The 22,009-nt window shown below is 40.8% G+C and overlaps 1 protein-coding gene across 8 annotated transcripts in view; it reads right to left on the reverse strand.

The window, feature by feature from the left end:
• Positions 1-22,009, reverse strand: part of IRF2 (interferon regulatory factor 2) — a 141,198-nt gene that overhangs the window by 81,896 nt on the left and 37,293 nt on the right. Inside the window, exon 1 of one of the 8 annotated variants that reach the window (XM_049864896.1) lies at positions 14,403-22,006. The exons of the other annotated variants lie outside the window; for them this stretch is intronic. The gene's annotated coding sequence lies outside the window, so the exon portion shown is untranslated. Of the gene's footprint in view, positions 1-14,402; positions 22,007-22,009 lie in introns of those variants that run through there. 8 annotated transcript variants of the gene reach the window in all.

Here is a 22,009-nt window from a genome sequence, read left to right on the forward strand (position 1 = left end):
CCTTTCACCCCTGCACAGACCTGTGTGGGCCCATTTCAACACTGTAGGCCCTCCTTAGCACAGTATGACAGGGTATATAACTGAAGCCTATTTTCATCTGTATCTGCTCTAAGGGGGAGTGACAGAGTCATGACATTTGACACCACCCTGCCCATTAACCAGGGTCCTTACCTATCCACATCAGGAACTTGAGGACTGGTGGCTCCACCCACTCCACCGAGCCACCCCAGACAGGGGTCCAAGAATAAGTGTTGACTGCCAGTCCTTATAACCGACCGCACTGACTGCTCCTAGTCTGGCTGCAAAACCCACCCACCTACGTGCTCTAGGGAACAGGGACATGCCTTCTACCCAGACACTCAGGAGCAGCAGTCAGCCCCCTGCCCTGACCAGCATATGACCCCCTACTGCAGCCGAATACCTGTGCCTACTCCAATCACCCCTGCCCATCTAGGACTCTAGGTGAGAGCCTGTACCACACACTCGGTGACCGACGACCTAGGACACCTGACCTGAAACCACACAAGAAAAGTAAACGGGCTCCTGGGCTCACATACCTGGTAACAGCTCTAGTCACCTGCAGACAGGACATGAGATCTTCAAAGATGCCAAAAACCAAAGCAGACCACACGAGCAGCCTATTTGGGCATATTGAAACAAAACAAAACAAGAAGCTAGGACACAGTAAACAAACATAAAATAAATATAATAACTTACTGATGGCTCAAGACAACAGTCAATATCAAATCACATAAATAGGCAGACCATGATGGCTTCAGCAAGCCACCAAAACAAAGAATCAAGAAACCTTCTGGAAAAAGAGAACTTCTTGGGATTACCAGAGTAGTATTCAAGAGATTAATATACAGAACTCATCAAGAGATCAGGAAGGAGATCAGGCAAAATGCAGAAGCAGCAAAGCAACACACAGACAAAACATTAAAGGACCTTAAAAAGATTGCACAAGAGCATAATGACAAATTTAACAGGCTGCAAGAATCCATAGAGAGACAGCAAACAGAAATCCAAATGACTAACAGTAAAATTTTAGAATTAGACAACTCAATAGAAAGTCACGGGAGCAGAATTGAGGCAATGGAACTCAGAATTAGTGAGACTGAAGATGTAAGCACTTGACATCAACTTATTTGAGAAAAAATCAGATAAAAGAATTTAAAAAATGAAGAAACCCTAAGAAGTATGTGGGATCCTATCAAGGGCAATAATCTATGAGTGATTGGAGTACCAAAACAGGGGGGATAACAGAATTGTTGAAGATTTGTTGTGAGAAAACTTCCCTGATATCAGGAAAGATGAGACGATATCTATCCAAGAAGCTCACTGAACCCCACACAAGGTAGATCCCAAAAGAAAGTCACAAAGACATATTATAATCAAACTCGCCAAAACCAAACATAAAGAGAGAATTTCAAAAGTGGCTAGGGATAAACAAAAAGTCATCTATAAAGGAGAGTCAATAAGACTAAACTCTGACTACTCAGCAGAAACCATGCAGGCAAGAAGGCAACAGGATGACATGTATAAGGCCTTGAAGGAAAAAAACTGCCAAGCAAGGAATCATATATCCAGCAAAACTGTCTCTCACATATGATGGTGAAATTAGGGCATTTGCAGATAAACAGAAGTTTAGGGAATTCGTGAAAAACAAACCAAAATTACAAGAAATACTACAGAAAGTCCTCAAATTAGAAAATGAATAACATTAGTTAACAACCTAAGACTAGAACACAGGACAGAACAACCAGGTATCAACCCAGATAGGGAAGTCACAAAAATAAATCAAAGCTAAAACACGGAATATAGGGAAACAGAGGTGTCAACATGTAAAAAATGACATTAAAATAAAAAAACAATCCAGGTGCTGTCAAGTTGATTCCGACTCATAGTGACCCTATAGGACAATGTAGAACTGCCCCATAGAGTTTCCAAGGAGCACCTGGCAGATTTGAACTGCCAACCCTTTGGTTAGCAGCCATAGCACTTAACCACTATGCCACCAGGATTTCCAAAAAAAGAGAGAGTAAATAATGTAGTCTTAAAACTTTCGTATGGAGAGGAAGTCGAGGTGAGATAAAGAAATAAAAGATTGGTTTAAACTTAGAAAAATAGGGGTAAATATTAAGGTAACCACAAATGAAACTAACAATCCAAGACATCAAAATAAAAAACAAGAAAACAAAGACCCAGCAAATACAAAATCAACAACAAGGAAAAAGATGAAAAGAAAATAAAAACAAGCAACTCAGCACAGAAAATTAAGTGGAACAAACAGTCAATGGCACACACGCAAAAAAATACATCAAAATGACAGGACTAAGCTCATAAAAAAAAAAAAGCATACCTATCAATAATTACGCTGAATGTAAAAGGACTGAATGCACCAATAAAGAGACAGAGTGGAAGGATGGATAAATAAGCACAATCCACTATATGCTGCATACAAAAGACACACCTTAGCTCAAAGACACAAACTAAAACTCAAAGGATGGAAAAAATATATATCAAGCAAACAACAATCAAAAAAGAGCAAGAGTGGTAATATTAATCTCTCACAAAATAGACTTTAAAGCAAAATCCACCACAAAGGATGAGGAAGAACACTACGTAATGATTAAAGGGTCAAAAACAAGAAGACACAACCATAGTAAATATTTAGACACCAATGACAGGGCTCCAAAATACATTAAAAAAAAAAAAACTCCAACAGCACTGCTCCACAGCTCCACAATAGACAGCTTCACAATAATAGCAGGAGACTTCAACACAACACTTTTGGTGATGGACAGAACATCCACAAAGAAGCTCAGTAAAGACACAGAAGATCTAAATGCCACAATCAACCAACCTGATCTCACAGACAAACACCTCACCCAACAGCAGTCTTTTTCAATGCACATGGAACATTCGCCAGAATAGACCACACAGTAGGCCACAAAGCAAGCCTTAACAGAATCCAAAACATCAAAATATTACAAAGCATCTTTTCTGACCATAAAGCCATAAAAGTGGAAATCAATAACAGAAAAACCGAGGGGGGAAAAAAAATCAAATACATGGAAACTGAATAACACCTTCCTCAAAAACTACTGGGCTATAGAAGTTAAGGATGGAATAAAGAAATTCACAGAATCAAATGAGAATGAAAACACATCCTACCAGAACCTTTGGGACACAGCAAAAGCAGTGTTCAGAGGTCAATTTATAGCAATAAATGCACACATCCAAACAGAAGAAAGGGCCAAAATCAAAGAATTATCCCTACAACTTGAACAAATAGAAAGAGATCAACAAAAAAAGCCCTTGGGTACCAGAAGAAAGGAAATAATAAAAATTAGAGCAGAATTAAATGAAATAGAATTGAAGAAAAATAATGGAAAGAGTTAAAAGACAAAAGCTGGTACTCTGAAAAGATTGACAAAATCAATAAACAATTGGCCAAACTGACAAAAGAAAAACAGGAGAGGAAGCAAATAAGCCAAATAAGAAAAGAGATGGGTGATATCACAACAGACCCCACTGAAATTAAAAGAACCATAACAGAATACTATGAAAAACTGTACTCCAACAAATTTGAAAACTTAGGGGAAATGGACAAATTTCTAGAAACACACTACCTACCTAAACTAATACAAACGGAGGTAGAACAACTAAATAAAACTATAACAAAAGGAGAGACTTAAGAGGTAATTAAACGCCCCGCCCCCAAGAAAAAGCCATGCCCCTAGATGGCTCCACTGTAGAATTCTACCAAACTTTCAGAAAAGACTTAACACCATTACTACTAAAGGTATTTCAGAGCACAGAAAAGGATGGAATACTCCCAAACTCATTCTATGAAGCCAGCATAACCCTGATACCAAAACCAGGTAAAGACACCACATAAAAAGAAAATTACAGATGAATATGCCTCATGAACATAGATGCAAAAATCATCAACAAAATTCTAGCCAACGGAATTCAGCAACATATCAAAAAAAGAATTCACCATGACCAAGTGGGATTCATATCAGGTATGCAGGGATGTTTCAACATTAGAAAAACAATGTAATCCATCACATAAATAAAACAAAAGATAAGAACCACATGATCTTATCAATTAATGCAGAAAAGCCATCTGAAAAAGTCCAACACCCAATCATGATAAAAACTCTCAGCAAAATAGGAATAGAAGGAAAATTCCTCAGCATAATAAAGGGCATTTATACAAAGTCAACAGCCAACATCATCCAAAATGGATAGAGTCTGAAAGCATTCCCCTTGAGAATGGGAATCAGACAAGGATACCCTTTATCACCACTCTTATTCAACATTGTGCTGGAGGTCTTAGCCAGAGCAATTAGGTGAGAAAAAGAAATAAAGGGCATCCAAATTCGTAAGGAAGAAGTAAAAGTATTCGCATTTGCGGGTGATATGATCTTATACACAGAAAACCCCAAAGAATCCACAAGAAAACTACTGAATGTAATAGAGGATTTCAGCAAAGTTTCAGGATAGGAGATAAACTTACAAAAATCAGTTGGATTCCTGGATACCAACAAAGAGGAAATCATCAAATCAACAGCATTTACTACTGCCCTGAAGAAGACAAAATACTTAAGAATAAATCTAACCAGAGATGTAAAAGACCTATACAAAGAAAAGTAAAAAGACGCTACTTCAAGAAACCAAAAGAGACCAACGTAAGTGGAAAAATATACCTTGCTCATGGATAGGAAGACTCAACAATGTGAAAATGTCAATTCCACCTGAAGCAACCTACAGATACAATGCAATCCTGATCCAAATTCCAACCACATTTTTTAATGAGACGGGGAAACAAATCACCAACTTCATATAGAAGGGAAGAGGCCCCGGATAAGTAAAGCATTACTGAAGAAGAAAAAAGCCAGAGCCCTTATACTACCTGATCTTAGAAACTACTGTACTGCCACGGTAGTCAAAACAGCCTGGTAGAACAACAAATACATAGACCAGTGGAACAGAATTGAGAATCCAGACATAAATTCATTCACCTAGCTGATGTCTGACAAAGGCCCAAAGGCCATTAAATGGGGGAAAAGACAGTCTCTTTAACAAACAGTGCTGGCATAACTGGATATCCATCTGGAAAAAAATGAAACAAGACCCACACCTCACTCTGTGCACAAAAACTAACTCAAAATGGATCAAAGACCTAAATATTAAATCTAAAAAGATGAAGATCAGGGAAGAAAAAATAGGGACAATGCTAGGAGCCCTAACACATGGCATAAACAGAATATAAAACCTAACTAATAATGCACAAACACCAGAAGAGAAACTAGGTATCTGGGAACTCCTAAAAATCAAACACTTATGCCCATCAAAAGACTTCAACAAAAGAGTATAAAGACAACCTACAGACTGGGAGAAAAATTCTGGCTATGACATATCTAGTCAGGGTCTAACCTCTAAAATCCACAAGACAATGCAAAATTTCAACCACAAAAAAGACAAATAACCCAATTAAAAAATGGGCAAAGGATATAAACAGGCATTTCACCAAAGAAGACATTAAGGTGGCTAACTGATACATGAAGAAATGCTCCTGATCATTAGCCATTAATCCAAAAACCGTTGCCAACAAGTCAATTCCAACTCATAGTGCTCCTACAGGACAGAGTAGAACTGCCCCATAGAGTTTCCAAGGAGTGCTCAGTGGATTTGAACTGCCGACCTTTTGGTTAGCAGCTATAGATCTTAACACTTCCCATTACCCATTAGAGAAATGCAAATCAAAACTACAATGAGATACCATCTCACCCCAATAAGGCTAGCATTAATCCAAAAAACACAAAATAATAAATGTTGGAAAAGTTGTGGAGAGACTGAAACACTTTTACACTGCTGGTGGGAATGTACAATGGTACAACTGCTTTGGAAATCAATTTGGCACTGCCTTAGAAAGCTAAAAATAGAAGTATCATAAGGTCCAGCAATCCCACTCCTTGGAATATATCCTAGAGAAATAAAAGCCATCACACGAATACATACATGCACACCCATGTTCACTGCAGCACTGTTCACAATACCAAAAAGATGGAAACAACCTAGGTGCCCATCAATGGACGAATGGATAAACAAATTATGGTATGTTCACACAACGGAATACTAAGCAATGATAAAGAATAACGATGAATCTGAGAAACATCTCATAACATGGATGAATCTGGAAGGCATTATGCTGAATGAGATTAGTAGTCATGAAAGGACAAATATTATATGAGACCACTATTACAAGAACTCAAGAAAAGGTTTAAACACAGAAGAAAACATTCTTTGATGGTTATGAGGGTGGGGAAGAAGGGAGTGGGAAATTCACTAACTAGATAATAGACAAGAATTGTCTTGGGTAAAGGGAAGGATGATGTACAATACAAGGAAAGTCAGCACTACCTGACTGAATGAAAAGCTAAGAAGTTTCCTGAACACGACCAAACACTTGGAGGGACAGTGTAGCATGGTTTCAGGGAACATCTAGGTCAACTGTCATAACAAAGTTTATTAAGAAAATGTTCTGCATCTCACTCTGATGAGTGGCATCTGGGGTCTTAAAAACTAGGGAGCAGCCATCTAAAATGTATCAATTGGTCCCAACCCACATGGAGCAAAGGAGAAGGAAGAACACCAAAGACACAAGGAAAATATTAGCCCAAGAGACAAAAGGGGCAACATAAACCGAGACTCCATCAGCCTGAGACCAGAAGAACTAGATGGTAGCCGGCTACCACCAATGACCACCCTGACAGGGAACACAACAGACAGTCCCTGACGGAGCAGGAGAAAAGTAGGTGTAGAACTCAAATTCTACTAAAAAGTTCATACTTGATGGTCTGACTGAGACTGGAGGAACCCCAGAAGACATGGCCTCCAGACTCTCTGATAGCCCAGAACTAAAACCATTCCTGGGGCCAACTCTTCAAAGAATAGACTGGGCTTTAAGACATAAGAGGATACTTGCGAAGAGCGTGCTTCTTAGTTCAAGTAGATACACAAGACTAGATGGGCAGCTCCTGTCCGGAGGCAAGATGAGCAGGCGGAAGGGGACAGGAGCTGGGTGAATGGACACACAAAATCCGGAGTGAAAAGGGGGAATATGCCGTCACAATACAGGGATGGCAGCTAGGATCACATAACTGTGTGTATAAATTTTTACTAGAATTTGCTATCACCACCATGGGTAATGGTGATGATATTGTTACTGAACCCTAGAAGGTGGGTCCTTGTCCAGCACACTCAGACTTTCCAATTTCCTGGCACCGGCCTTTGAGAAGAGAAAGTAACTTCATTGCAGTGCCCAGAGCAAGGACCTGGGAGGAGGTTCCTCAGATCCAGCTCCCTGAGCCATGGGGAAGCAGGGCTTATGTGTGATTTGGGCAGGAAGATGGTGGCTGCTTATTTTTTTCCCCTTTTTGCCCAGCAGCAGCTCAGAGTCCAGCACATAACAGGTGCTTAATGTATACTTGTTAAATGAATTAAGATAGAAAATTTAAGCAGAAAAGCATGTTTGGAAGAAAACATGCTAATTTTGGCTTTCTGACAGGCCTATCTTTCATCATTCGCATAGACAGAAACAAAGGGAGTTATATTTCAAAAGTCCAGTACTCTGCAGAGATGAAGTCTGAAAATAGGAATTCTGGAATCACTAGCATATAAATGGTAGCTACGGTCATGGGCGTTGGTAGTTCAGTGGCAGAATTCTCACCTTCCACGCAGGAAACCAGGTGTGATTTCTGGCCAGCGTACCTCAAGCACAGTGGAGGCTTGCATGTTGCTATGATGCTGAGCAGGTTTCAGTGGAACTAAGACTAGGAAGCCAGTCCTGGTGAGCTGCTTCAGAAAACTGGCCACTGAAACCCTACAGAGCACAGTTCTACTCTGACACCCATGGAGTCTCCAAGTGTCAGAATCAACTTGATGGCAACTGTTGGGTATTTTTTTGTTTATTTTTTCAAGAGTTGATTATGGAATCTGGACCAGTGCTTCACCAATTTTAATGTGCACACACATCTCCAATAGGTCTGGGTGGACTCTGTGAGTCTATAATCCTAATAAGCTCTTAGGTCTGCGGAAAACACTTGGAGGATCCAGGGTCTGGATTTACTTTTAATTACTATTTACGCAGTTCTTCCGTGGCTTCCTGCAAAGTCTGATCATTCTGGCAGACAGACCTCCTCCATTTGTCTAAGTGTGTCAGTGCATCACCTGTTGGTCTGTCCCTTATTTCCATGCTATGTCTTTTTAACAAGCAAAATTTTTCTCACCAAACCAAAATACTATGCAAATCAAACAATTTTTTTTTTCAAAATCTTCAAAGCTTTCATAAATTATAATTTCATTTTTAGGAAAAGCAAATAGAGTATTTTTTCAGAGTAGGACAAACTCTGTTAGAAAGTGTTTCACTTATTTCTGATTTTAGGCTTTGTTTTTTGTGTACTTGTTTGCTTGTTTTTTAAAGTAACAGGACATCCCCAATGATACACAACAAAAAACGAATCCTTTTACATGAAGGCACTTCCTTTTTGCTTGACTTTATAGCCTGGTCTCATCAGATTAAAGTAATCTGGAACTATCAGGAGAAAAATTAAATTATATCTGACCCCATGACCCTCTGTCATCAAGTCAATTCCAACTCAAAGCGGCCCTATAGGACTGAGTAGAACTGCCCCAAAGGGATTCCAGGGAGCAGCTGGTGGATTTGAACTGCCGACCTTTTGGTTAGCAGCCAAACTCTTGACCACTGCACCATCAAGGCTCCAAATCATATATAGAACATAACATTTTCCTAAGGTTTATATTATCTCTAGAGTTTTTTCATAGACAATGGCCAAAATTCAGTCAAAATACCTAGGAATACAAGGATAAAAGGCAACATACTAGGAAACCAAGGAAAACTGTGGACATCAGAAATAGACCCAGGGGAAACAGATACAGATCTAATGGATATATAGACACTAAATGTTTTCAGACACAGTCTTTAAAATAACTGCCTAGTAAGCTCAAGGAAATAAAAGGTTTGGCAGATAACTGGAAATTACTTTAAAAAATAGAAATACTAGAACTAAAAACTAATTAAAATTAAGAATTCAATGGACGGGCTGAATAGATTAGACACCACTGAAAAAACATCAAGTAAACCAGAAGACAGTGCGCCCACTAGCAGACCCATGAGCCAGGAAATGTTAAAAGGTATCCTTTAGGCAGAAGAAAAAAAGTAAATCTAGACGGAAGCCTGGGGATTCAAGAAGGAATAAAGAACAATAAATAGGATAAATATGTAGTTAAATCCAAATTATTGACTATATAAAACATTCCATGTTGTTGTTGGTGTGGCAGAGCTGATCTGACTCAGCTCGACCCACGTGACAGGCTGCGATCTCTGCAGGAGCAGATCACCAGATCTTTCAGATCACCAGATCTTCCTCCTACGGAGCCACTTGGTGTGTTTCAACCACCCGCTTTTCAGTTACCATCTGAGCACTTAACGGTTGTGAGAACAGAGCTCCTTAATAAATTATATAGAGAACTAAAATACCTGGTAACAATAACATTCGAATCAAAAGGGAGGAAAATGGACCTTGCCTGGTCCAAGAAGAAAAAAAAATACTAATTTATACTAGACTTTGGTAAGTCAGGAAACCCTGGTTGCATAGTGGTTAAGAGCTACAGCTGCTAACCAAAAGGTCGGCTGTTCGAATCTACCAGGTGCTCCTTGGAAACCGTATGGGGCAGTTCTACCCTGTCCTATAGGGTCGTTATGAGTCGGAACTGACTCGACGGCAAAGGGTTTGGTTTGGTTTTGGTTTTGGTAAGTCAAAGATATGTGTTATCTCTTGGGTAATCAAAATCCTTTATTGAGTATGCAAAACTTTCTTTAAAAAGATAGACCAAAAGCCATCATTTTAACCTTATCTTCCATTCCTCTTAAATACGAGCCTTCACCAACCGGGCAGGTCCTCTAACAATCTCCCCCAAAGGACTTGAACAACTTTGAGCCTTTGAAAATATCCTAAGGGCAAGAGCAAACTGAGGAAGCTGGAGCCACTGTGGAAATGCCAACCAGTAAAGGGTGGATGAGGAAGATGATGACTAAGAACACTGCCCATGTGCTAGTTCATCAGTTCATAGTAACGGAGTCACAGGAGACAGGTCAAAGCTGGGGAAGTGAAGGTAAGCACTGGAGTGGGAACTACGTTACTAAACCAGGGCTTCTGTCTGAGACTGCTCCGCGGCAGAGCTCGCCTCCATTCCGTCTGCAGCTGCATCATTTGTTTTAAAGTAGCTGTAGGGCTCCTGTCACCTAACAGCACCCCCTACACAGCCATGTGCCCACGCCTCTTATCAACCTACAGAAATTCTACCCTCCCAACAATGGTTAGCTCAAATCATCCATTAAACTCTCCCCCACGGGTCTTACCACTGCACCCTTCTCCTACAGCATGTATTGTCTGCACTACCCAGTCACCCAGTGTATCATCCAATATTTATTAAACATATATTATCACAAAGAACTAGGCTAAGTTCTGTAGAGGACTGAAAGATGTGTAAAGCATGATCACTACCCTCAAAGAACCAGTAAGTTAACTGGGGATGTGAGACATAAATCATATAAAGTTAACTAATAATACTATAATTATAGTAATGAAAGACTATGCAGTAGAGATTAGAAGGCAGTATATGATTGCCAGCTAAGTGAACTAGCTCATAAGGAATATATAAATCATTATTAAATCGTTTGTATGAGAAAGCTTTATGGTCAAGGAAGAGTTTATACGAAGGATGCGAGGAACTGTCTAGACAGATATGGCAGCAGGCAAGCCAGGCAAGGTAAGAGGCTGGTGCTGATGGCCAGAGCTGGACTGAAGGAGATGTGTTTACTGACGTGGGCAAAGCAATTGACTGGAGCCGATATGGGGGTGCAGGCTTCGTAACAGGCTCCTAGCATGTGAGAAGCACCACACTAGAGAATGTACATAAATCAGCCCTAATCCTTGCAACAGCCCTAACAATTAGTATTATCCCCGTGTTAGAGATGAGGAGAAGTACAACTCAAAAAAAAAAAAAAAAAAACTTGCCCCAGTCATCTAAGTCTCTAGATGAGGAGCCAAAATTTGAACCTAGATCTTTCTGAAGTGTCTCCAATGCCCCTCTAAGGCTGAGCTTGTTTACACAGGCTACTAAGGACTTGGAAACCCTGGTGGCATAGTGGTTAACTGCTAGGGCTGCTAACCAAAGGGTCGGAAGTTGGAATCCACCAGGCGCTCCTTGGAAACTCTATGGGGCAGTTCTACTCTGTCCTATAGGGTTGCTATGAGTCGGAATCGACTCGACAGCACTGGGTTTGGTTTTCTGGACTAAGGACTTCTGAGTATGTGACATGATAAAAGCCATGTTTTTACTGTCATCAATTCAGTAGCACTGTAGCACTGTATACAGGGCCAAACGGAGACAAGGAGATAAGCTGGAAGCTACTGCTCTGGTTCAGGATTGTGGTTATGGAGATGTACAAGAAAAAGCACAAGTAATAATACACTTACAGGCATACAATAGTAATTAATAGTTGTAATTTTTCATGTGCATACAGTACCAGTTGCTTCCAAGTCAATTCCAACTCATGGCGACCCCACGTGTGGCATCGTAGAACTGTGTTCCACAGGATTTTCAAGGCTGTAACCATTTGAAAGCAGATCACCAGGCCTTTCTGGTGATCTGGCACCTCTGGGTGGGTTCAAACCACCAACCTTTTGGTTTATAGTCAAGCGCTTCACTGTTTGTGCCACCCAGGGACTCCACGCACACAGTAACCTTCCCAAAATACAAGTTCCTCTCGCACGACATTCTACACTCCTTACACTGACTTTTAGGTACCTTTTCAGCAAAAGTAAGAATTTCAGTTCAAAATTATGTGAATTGGGAGGAAACTGAGGTTGAAAACAGAAAATCATCACCACCCCCATGACAACATTTGTTCAGGTGCTTACTAGGAACCAGGCGCTAGGCCAGGTACTTTTCATGCATTATTTCATTCAATCTTCAAACAAGCTACACGGGATAAAGTCTCTTACTCCACTGTACAGATTAGGGAACTGATGCAGAGAGGTGAAGCCACTTACCAAGATCCACAGCTACTAAGTGGTAAACCAAAACCCAAACCAAACCCAGTGCCATCGAGTCGATTCCGACTTATAGCAACCCTATAGGACAGAGTAGAACTGCCCCATAGAGTTTCCAAGGGGCGCCTGGCGGATTCGAATTGCCGACCCTTTGTTTAGCAGCCATAGGACTTAACCACTACACCATCAGGGTTTCCACTAAGTGGTAAAGATGGGATTCAAACCCAGATCTGCCTGACTCCGAACAATATAACAGAAATCTCTTAAGACCAGTATTTTCCAAACCTCTGGTAACAACCCTCTAGAGGGTCACAAAATCAGTGAATCGAGATCAGCAACTTTTAATTTAATTTTATTGAACGAGAATATACAAAAAAAAAAAAAAAAATCCATCCAGAGTAGAACTGCCCCATAGGGTTTCCAAGGAGCAGCTGGTGGATTTGAACTGCCAACCTTTTGGTTAGCAGCTGAGCTCTTAACCTCTACGCCACCAGGGTTTCTCAACTGGAATATAGAACAGAAAATATGAGTGTATCCTAAGTAGTAAGCGTAGGCACTGTCTCATGAAACTTGTTTCAATTTTATATTATGATATAATATATTATGCTATAATGGTGCTATGGTCAAAAGAGTATGCAAAACACTGCACCAGGCTGAACTGCTTCTCACGTGTGTGCGTATAAATGTACAGTAAAACCTATGAGAGACAGAAGTCAATGGATCGATTGCCTTGCTTTTCTGGGTCTCACAAGTTTTCCACCTTTGACAGGGTGTGGTCTTACCATTTTTCTATCTCCCGTTTTAGTGGAAAATATCTGAGTTTTCCTTCTCTGACAGGGTTCCTCCTTACACAGGTTCTGGCTTTGGCAGGTTTTCCTGCCTATGGGTGTGTAGTATGGTGGAGGGAGAGGGTGACTGTATAAAGTGAAAAGCAAGAAAGGAGGACACAGGAAGACAAGAAGCAAACCCTGCGAACTGTGCTGACCTCTGGGAGACAGAGGTGAAATACATGAGAGACGCTCTATGGTAGGTGCTCAGCCTGAAAACATCACACTCAGAGCTAGGGCAACACGACCTTGTCTAGCAGGGAGGCTGCTTGTGAACCATCTTTTTGACTATGCTTGATACTACTCTGCCTGAAGAATTCACATCTCTCTAAATGGGACCCTGCGAGATTAAGTCAACAATTACTGGTCATGAAATCAGAAAGACATTTAACATTCGTGTGTGACACTAGCCACAGAAAAAAGCATGTCTCCAAGGATGCATAATATCCACAATGCAGACACTATTTTAAAAAGACTTGTTAAACTTGAGAAGAGTTTATAAGCAAAGGACGTCAACCGGATGATACCAATTATATCATCAGTGCAACCCTTATTTCATGTCTTTACTGTTTTACTTTACTGGACTTAAAAAGATATATGTCTTTAAGATATAGATTCATTTATGAACTCTAGCTTCTAGCCCAGTTTCTCTCATGAGGTTTTAAGAAATTCAACCATGAATTCTCCTACGATGCTACTTTTCAGGGACTCAACCTTGAATGATGTGGCAGAACTGCTGTCCATCGCTCATACCTCTGACTACATCATAACCCACAGTTACACTTTTCTCTGTCTCCTCTGCCAGTATCCCAAAACTGCCTCTGCAACATTATTACCCAGGATACTTTAAAAAAAAAAAAAAAAACTCCCTTACCCTGAGCTAGACATACTGAGTAATTCTTCTCTGGGGCTTAGGAACCAGATTTTTTATTATTATTACTACTATCCTAGGATAATTTCAATATGCATCCAAATGTGGGAATCACTGTCATTTGGTACTCATTAGCCCAGCAGCCTTCTGGACTCCAGATGTTTAATAAACATCTCCCATTGAGGTCATGGGAAAATGGGGCGGCCAATGGTGAATAGATTTCACCATGAGTGGAATATAAGTACATACGAAATTAAAATTCTAAAATGCCTTCGAGTACCACAAAACAAATTTTCCATACTGAGACTCATCCGGATTACAGGTTTGCATATTTGCCAGTCTACCCACAATTTTCTTATTAGCAGGGTTTTCTATATCCTTTTGGAAGTTATTACTATATTACAAAAATTACCCCATCTCTTTTTTTTTTTTTTTTTTTCTGACCACAAACTACTCTGGTACCTGTAAGAGTGTAATTTCACTACTGTTAATAACTTCTACTGCATAATGAACAACTATAAGAGGACAGAAAAACTGACTTAAGGTTCCCACCTGTGGTTTTCATTACTGCGAGTGATGCAATGGTCGTTCTACAGCAGTTCACGATGCAGCCTAAAGAGAACATGAGTTCTTCATTCAGGTAGTAAGCCTTAAAAATACATGTAGGGTGCTGTGAAAGTGGGATCTCCACATGCAGAAAAATGAAACAGGATCCCTGCCTCACACCATACACAAAAAACTAATTCAAAATGGATTAAGGACATAAACATGCAAACCAAATCCATGAAATTCTCAGAAGAAAAAGCAGAGGCTACACTGTCAGGCCTAGTTTGTAACAATGGATTATCTAACATAATAACAAAAGCACAAACAGCACCGCCAATTATTGTACTTGCTGTAAATAAATTGTACACCTGTAAAAAGTTGAATTGGCAAAAAAAAAAATACACATACACATGTATATATATATATAGCATGTTATGTTTATGCAAATGTGTGCTTTCCTGAGAGAGGAAAGGGCAGAAACCTAGAGACACTTAAACAGAGTTAACAAACACTAATGGAAGTCTAACTAGGCCTTTCTTCTGAACCTTGTCTTTTTTTTTTTTTTTTAATTTCATTGTGCTTTAGGTCAAAGTTTACAGCTCCAGTTAATTTCTCATTCAAAAATTTATACCCATATTGATTAGTAACATCGGTTACAATCCCCACAAAGTGACAGCACATTCCCCCTTTCCACCCAGGGTTCCCTGTGTCCATTCATCCACTTCTTGTCCCTTCCTGTTTTCTCACCTTGCTTTTGGGCAGGAGTTGCCCATTTGGTCTCATATATTTGATTGAACTAAGGAGCACATTCCTCACTTGTGTTTATTCTTTTACAGGCCTGTCTAATCTGTCTGAAAAGTGGGCTTTGAGAATGGTTTCAGTTCTGCACTAGCACATTGTCCAGGTTCCTCCAGTCTCTGTCAGACCAGTAAGTCTGGTCTTTTTTCATGAATTTGAATTCTGTTCTACATTTTTCTCCCATTCTGTTCAGGACACTCTGTTGTTATCCCTGTCAGAGTGGGCCACTAAAAAGGTAGCAGGGCACCATCTAGTCCTTCAGGTTGGTGGAGTCTCTGGTTCATGTGGTCCTTCAGTCCTTAGGGCTACTATTTTCCTTGTATCTTTGGTTTTCTTCATTCTCCTTTGCTGCGGACAGGATGGGACCAATAGATGTATCTTAGATGGCCGCTAGAACGCTTTTAAGACCCCAGACGCTATACACCAAAGTGGAATGTACAACATTTTCTTCATGAACTATGTTATGCCAATCATCCTAGGTGTCCCCGAGACTATGGTCCCCAGGCCCCAGCCCAAGCTACTCAGCCCCTCGAAGTGTTTACAGGTCTCTACGAAACTTCTGTTCTTTTGCTTTGGTCCAATTCTGCTGACTTCCCCTATACTGTGTGTTGTCCTTCCCTTCACAGAAGTTTACAATTGTCTACTATCTAATTAGTGATTTCCCCTCCTTCTCCCTCCCCACTCTTATAACCATCAAAGAATGCTTTTTTCTGTGTGTAAACCTTTTCTTGAGTTCGTATAATAGTGTCTCATACAATATTTGTCCTTTTGTGACTGACTTATTTCACTCAGCATAACATCCTCCAGATTCATCCATGTTGTGAGATGTTTCATGGATTCATCATTGTCCTTTATGTAGTATTCCGTTGTGTGTATGTACCATAATTTCCTTACCCATTCATCTGTTGATGGCCATTTAGGTTGTTCCCATCTCTTTTGTTATGAATAATGCTGCAATGAACATAGGTATGCATATGTCTGTTCATGTGATGGCTCTTATTTCTCTAGGATATAGTCCTAGGAGTGGGATTGCTGGATCCTATGGTATTTCTATTTATAGCTTTTTAAGGAAGCGCCATATTGCTTCCCAGAGTGGTTGTACCATTTTGCATTCCCACCACTAGTGCATAAGAGGTCCACTCTCTCAACAACCTCTCCAAAATCTGTTACTTTTTGTTTTTTGGATTAGTACCAGTATTGTCAGGATGAGACAGCATCTCGTTTTACTTTTGATTTGCATTTCTCTAATGGCTAACGATTGTGAGCATTTTCACATATGTCTGTTGGCCTCCTGAATGTCTTCTTTGGTAAAGTGTCTGTTTATATTTTTTGCCCATTTTTTAATTGTATTATTTGTCTTTTGTTATTTAGGTGTTGAAGTATTCTGTAGACTTCAGAGATTAGACCCTTGTGGAATATGTCATAGCCAAAATCTTTTTCACAGTCAGTAGGTTCTCTTTTTACCCTTTTGCTGAAGTCTTTTGATGAGCATAAGTAATTTTTAGGGGCTCCCAGTTATCCAGTTTACCTTCTGGTGTTTGTGCACCGTCAGTTATGGTTTGGGAAACCCTCAGCGAGACGGGCTGACACAGCAGCGACAATGGTGGACTCCAACCCTCCAACTATCACGAAAATGCCTCGGGACGGGGCAATCTTCTGTTCTGTTGCACATAAGGCTGCCATCAGTCGGAGCCAGCGTGATGTTGGTGACTGAAGTGGCGACAGGTGAGGAGGGTCAGGGAAACGGACGTAGGTCAGGGATGGTCAAGAAAGGGGTCAGAAGACAGTGGAACAGAACTGAGAACTCAGTTGTAAATCAGTCCACCTATGAGCAGCTGATGTTTGACAAAGGGCCAAAGTCTGTTAAATGCGGAAAAGGCAGTCTCTTTAACAAATGATGCTGGCCTAACTGGGTGTTCATCTGTAAAAAAATTAAACAGGACCTATACCTCACACCATGTACAAAAACTAACTCAAAAAGTATCAAAGACCTAAATATAAAATCTAAAATGATAAAGATCATGAAAGAAAAAGTAGGGACAATTCTAGGGGCCCTAGTACATGGCATAAATAGGACACAAACCATAACTAACAATGCACAAACACCAGAAGATAAACTAGATAACTGGGAGCTCCTAAAAATTAAACACTTATGCTCATTAAAGAACTTCAGCAAAAGGGTAAAAAGAGAAGCTACTGACTGGGAAAAAAATTTTGGCTACGACATATTCCACAAGGGTCTAATCTCTGAAGTCTACAAAATACTTCGACACCTAAATAACAAAAAGACCAATTCCAAATAAGGGACTAAGTAGCTGGGAATGGGGCCTGGGGACGAACATGTTGAGACAATCAAATATACGAGACCCAATGGGCACCCTTCCTGTCCACAAGCAAGACGAGAAACCAGGCACCAGATGACTGGGCATGGAGAACTCCGGGTGCTGTTACGCTGCAGGGATTGCGACCATTGTCACCAAACAATACGTGTATAAATTTTTGAATAAGAAATTAACTTGAGGTATAACTGTCATCTAACGTAAGGTAAAAATAAAAATGGAAGAAATATATAGTCACCGTACCTAAAAGAATTGGTCAATATTCCACCATATCAGGAGGCAGCATATGATCACGAAGCAATGGTACCGAAGAAAGAATTCCAAGCTACACTGAAGGCACTGGCAACAAACAAGCCTCCTGGAATTGACAAAATACCAATCAAGATGTTTCAACAAAGGGATGCAACACTGGAAGCGCTCACTCACCCATGTCAAGAAATATAGAAGACAGCTACCTGGCCAACTGGATGGAAGAGATTCATATTTGTGCCCATTCCAAAGAAAGGTGATCCAACAAAATGCAGAAATTATCTAACAATATCATTAATATCACACCAAAGTAAAATTTTGCTGGAGATAATTCAAAAATGGTTGTAGCTGTACACCAACAGGTAACTGCCAGAAATTCAAGCCAGATTCTGTGAAGGACATGGAACGAGGGATATCATTGCTGATGCCAGATGGATCTTGGCTGAAAGTAGAGAGTGCCAGAAAGATGTTTACATGTGTTTTATTGACTATGCAAAGGCATTCACCAGACTCTGTGGATCATAACAAATTATGGGTAGCACTGCAAAGAATGGGAATTCCAGAACACTTAATTACGCTCATGAGGAACCTGTCCATAAAACAAGAGGCAGTTATTCAAACAGAACAAGGGGATACTGCATAGTTTAAAATCTGGAAAGGTGTGCATAAGGGTTGTATCTTTTCACCATACTTACTCAATCTGCATGCTTAGCAAATAATCCGAGAAGCTGGACAATCTGAAGAAGAAAGCAGCATCAGGACTGAAAGACGACTTATTAACAGCCTTGCCTGCTCAAAGTGAAGAGGACTTGAAGCATTTACTGATGAAAATCAAAGACTATATCCTTCAATATGGATTGCAACTCAACATAAAGAAAACAAAAATCCTCACAACTGGACCAATAAGAACATAATGATTAAAGAAGAAATTACTGAAGTTGTCAAGGATTTCATTTTACTTGGATCCACAATCAACAGCCATGGAAGCAGCAGTCAAGAAATCAAATGACCCATTGCATTGGCAAATCTGCTCTTTAAAGTGTTGAAAAGCAAAGATGTCACTTCAGGACTAAAGTGCACCTGACCCAAGTCATGGTGTTTTCAATCGCATCATATGCATGTGAAAGCTGGACAAAGAATAAGGAAGACTGAAAAAGAATGGATGCCTTTGAATTATGGTGCTGGAGAGGAAGACTGAATATACCCTGTACTGTCAGAAGAACGAATAAATCAGTCTTGAAAGAAGTACAAACAGAATGACCCTTAAAAGTGAGGATGGCAAGACTTCGTCTTATGTACTCTGAACATGTTATCAGGAGGAATCAGTCCCTGGAGAAAGACCTCATGATCGTTAAAGTAGAGGCTCAGCGAAAAAGAGGAAGACCCTCCATGAGATGAACGCTCACAGTGGCTGTAACGGTAAGCTCAAATATAGCAATTTAGCAACAATTGTGAGGATGGCGCAGGACCGGGCAGTGTTTCATTCTGTCTTGCATAGGGTTGCTATGAGTCAGAACTGACTCAAAGGCACCTAACAACAACAGTTTTCTGAAGCAGACTGGCAGGCCTTTCCTCCTAGTCTGTCTTAGTGTGGAAGCTCCCCTGAAACCTGTTCACCATGGGTGATCCTGCTGGCATTTGAAATACCGGTGGCACAGCTTCCAGTGTCAGAGTAACACACAAGCCACCACTGTGCAAGCTGACAGGTGGTAAATTCCCACATCAAGGCCTCTGTGACCTATGCCCTCACTCATCCTCCCCACTGCTGCCTGGTCTTGGTCTCCTCCTCCTTCCTGCACTTCCACATTCTACTCAGAAATCTCAGAAACACAAATTTGAACTTAAAACCTTTCAACGGTTTCCCATCTGGTACCTTTAGGAGAAAGCTGTGACTCCCTACCATGACCTAAAGACACTCTGCTGGGTCTCCAACACCCTTTAGTATACTTGCCTACCTTTGCACTCCCAGACCTTCATGCTCCCTTCCTGTCCAACTAGTTCCACTTCCCCAATTTGCCTTTCTTTTCTTGACTTTGCTCCCTTGCCCCCTCTCCCTAGAATGTCTGCTCTCTGGCTTCATTTTGCCCCAACACAGTAGCCCCACAACTTCCCTACAACGAATGGGTCTCATAGCCACCATTTTGTTGTTTGATCACAGGATGTTGCAAAAACTCATGACTGGGTTGAATGCTATCGTGACAGATTTGTGGTTTATCGCCTCATCCAAGCTTTCAGAGTCTCTGGGACCTTTTCTGCTTTTCCTTCGTCAGCCTCTGTTCCACTTCCCATGAGAGTGATTTCAGCTCTTTCCAACCTCACCCCCTAATTCACTTCTGCCCTATCAATTCTGGTAAGTGATCTCTCCTCCAACTTCACAGAGAAAATAGAAGCCATCGGGCCTCATCTTCCTGAATTTCTAACTTCCCTCCCCCTTCTGTATCTGTACTTTGGTGACCTCCTCTTTTCTCTTTCAGACCAGATGGGTGGTGACACCACTCTCTCCAACAGGAAACAGAGAATGTTTAAAAGGAGAGATAATACTCAGTTCAGTTTTGGAGTTTAAGATACCTTTAAACTAACCAAAACTAAACGCATTGCCACTGACTCACAGTGACCCTACAGGACAGAGTAGAACCACCCCATAGGTTTCCAAGGAGCAGGTGGCAGATGTGTTTAGCAGCCAAATGCTTAACCACTGTGCCACCAGGGCTCCATCTAGTTGCCATCAAATCAGTTCCAACTCATGGCAACCCCACAGGTGCCGAAGTGCTCCAAAGGGTTTTCAGTGGCTGATTTTTCAGAAGTAGACTACCAAACCTTTCTTCTGTGGACTCAAACTTCCAACCTTTTGGTTGGCAGCTAAGTGTGTTAACCCTTTGCATCACCAGGGACTGTGAGATATCTTTAGGATGTTCAAAAGGAAATGCTGGGTAGGTAACTAGACATGTTGAAGCTCAGGAGAAAGGTCTAGCCTGGAAATATGCAACCATTCTTTAAAGACTGCTCAAAACCCATTTCTTCCAAGAAGCTATCCTGGGCAATTCAACACACCTACAAATCACCTCCTATTTCCTTTAATTCATAAGACACACTGCCTCTCACAGTCTTTTTAACATTTATCTTATGCTTATACTTAGTCTCATGTCTTTATGTGTTTCAGTCCATTGAGACAATATGCCCCTTTCAAGCTGGACACCTAGGTTACCATTACTTTGTGTCCACTGAACTATGCCATCTGGCACTTTGCATCCAGCAAACACCCTGTAAGTATAGACCAGTCCTGCCCAATAGAACTTTCTGCAATGATGGAAAAATGTTCTACATCTGTGCAATTCAGTAAGGCAGCCACTTGAATACTTGTCATGTGGCTGGAGTAACCAAGGAAACATTTGTCACCAAAGATGGAAGCACAGTGTCAAAGCTGGTTCTGATCTTTCTCCATCACAGTGAGTGGTTCAGGGGCCTGAAGTGGACACTTGCTATAGAGAACATTTCTGAGACAACTGGGAAAGCTGGATGGGGTCTGCGGATTGGATGGTAGGAGTGTCTCCGTGTTAATTTCCTGATTCTGATGGTTAGGTTGTGGTCATGCTGGAGAGTGTTCTTGTTTGTAGAAAATACACACTCATGCATTCAGGAATAACGGGATATCGGGCTGGCAAGTTACTTTCAAAAGGTTCAGAAAGAGTTTTGTACTATTCTTTCGACTCTAGTTTAAGTCTAAAACAATTTCAAAAGAAAAAGAAGAGGACTTAGAAATACAACAGCAAAGTACATAACTGATTCACAATAGGGAGGGAAAAACAGCATTTCTGCAGAAAGTTCCCTTTGTGGTGCTTAAACTAAACCACTGGCAGTTTTATTCTCAAACCAGGCACATGACTGTGTCCCTTCATCCATCCATCCATAAGGGGCAGCTCAACCAAGCAGCAACAATCTGAACAAGGAGGCTCTAAGCTCCTGTCCTGGGACGGTAGAAGTGATGGCCCTTCATTCATTTAACCTGAGGTGGTAGGTGGTGTAGGAAGCTAGAACTAAGATGACCAGAGAGCTCATCTGCGTATTTTAGAGAAGGCCCTCATCAAAGCCATCAAAGATTTAGCTCTAGTCAAACTTCCGTGCCAATACCGTATTAACCGAAGTTACTTAAACTAAAACGCAAGGTTGGTTTCCAAGCAATACTCCCTCCCTTCATAGGTTAAGGCTGCACCGAAGGAAGAAGTCAAA

The sequence above is a fragment of the Elephas maximus genome, chromosome 21, assembly GCF_024166365.1.
Source record: "Elephas maximus indicus isolate mEleMax1 chromosome 21, mEleMax1 primary haplotype, whole genome shotgun sequence".
NCBI lineage: Eukaryota > Metazoa > Chordata > Mammalia > Proboscidea > Elephantidae > Elephas > Elephas maximus.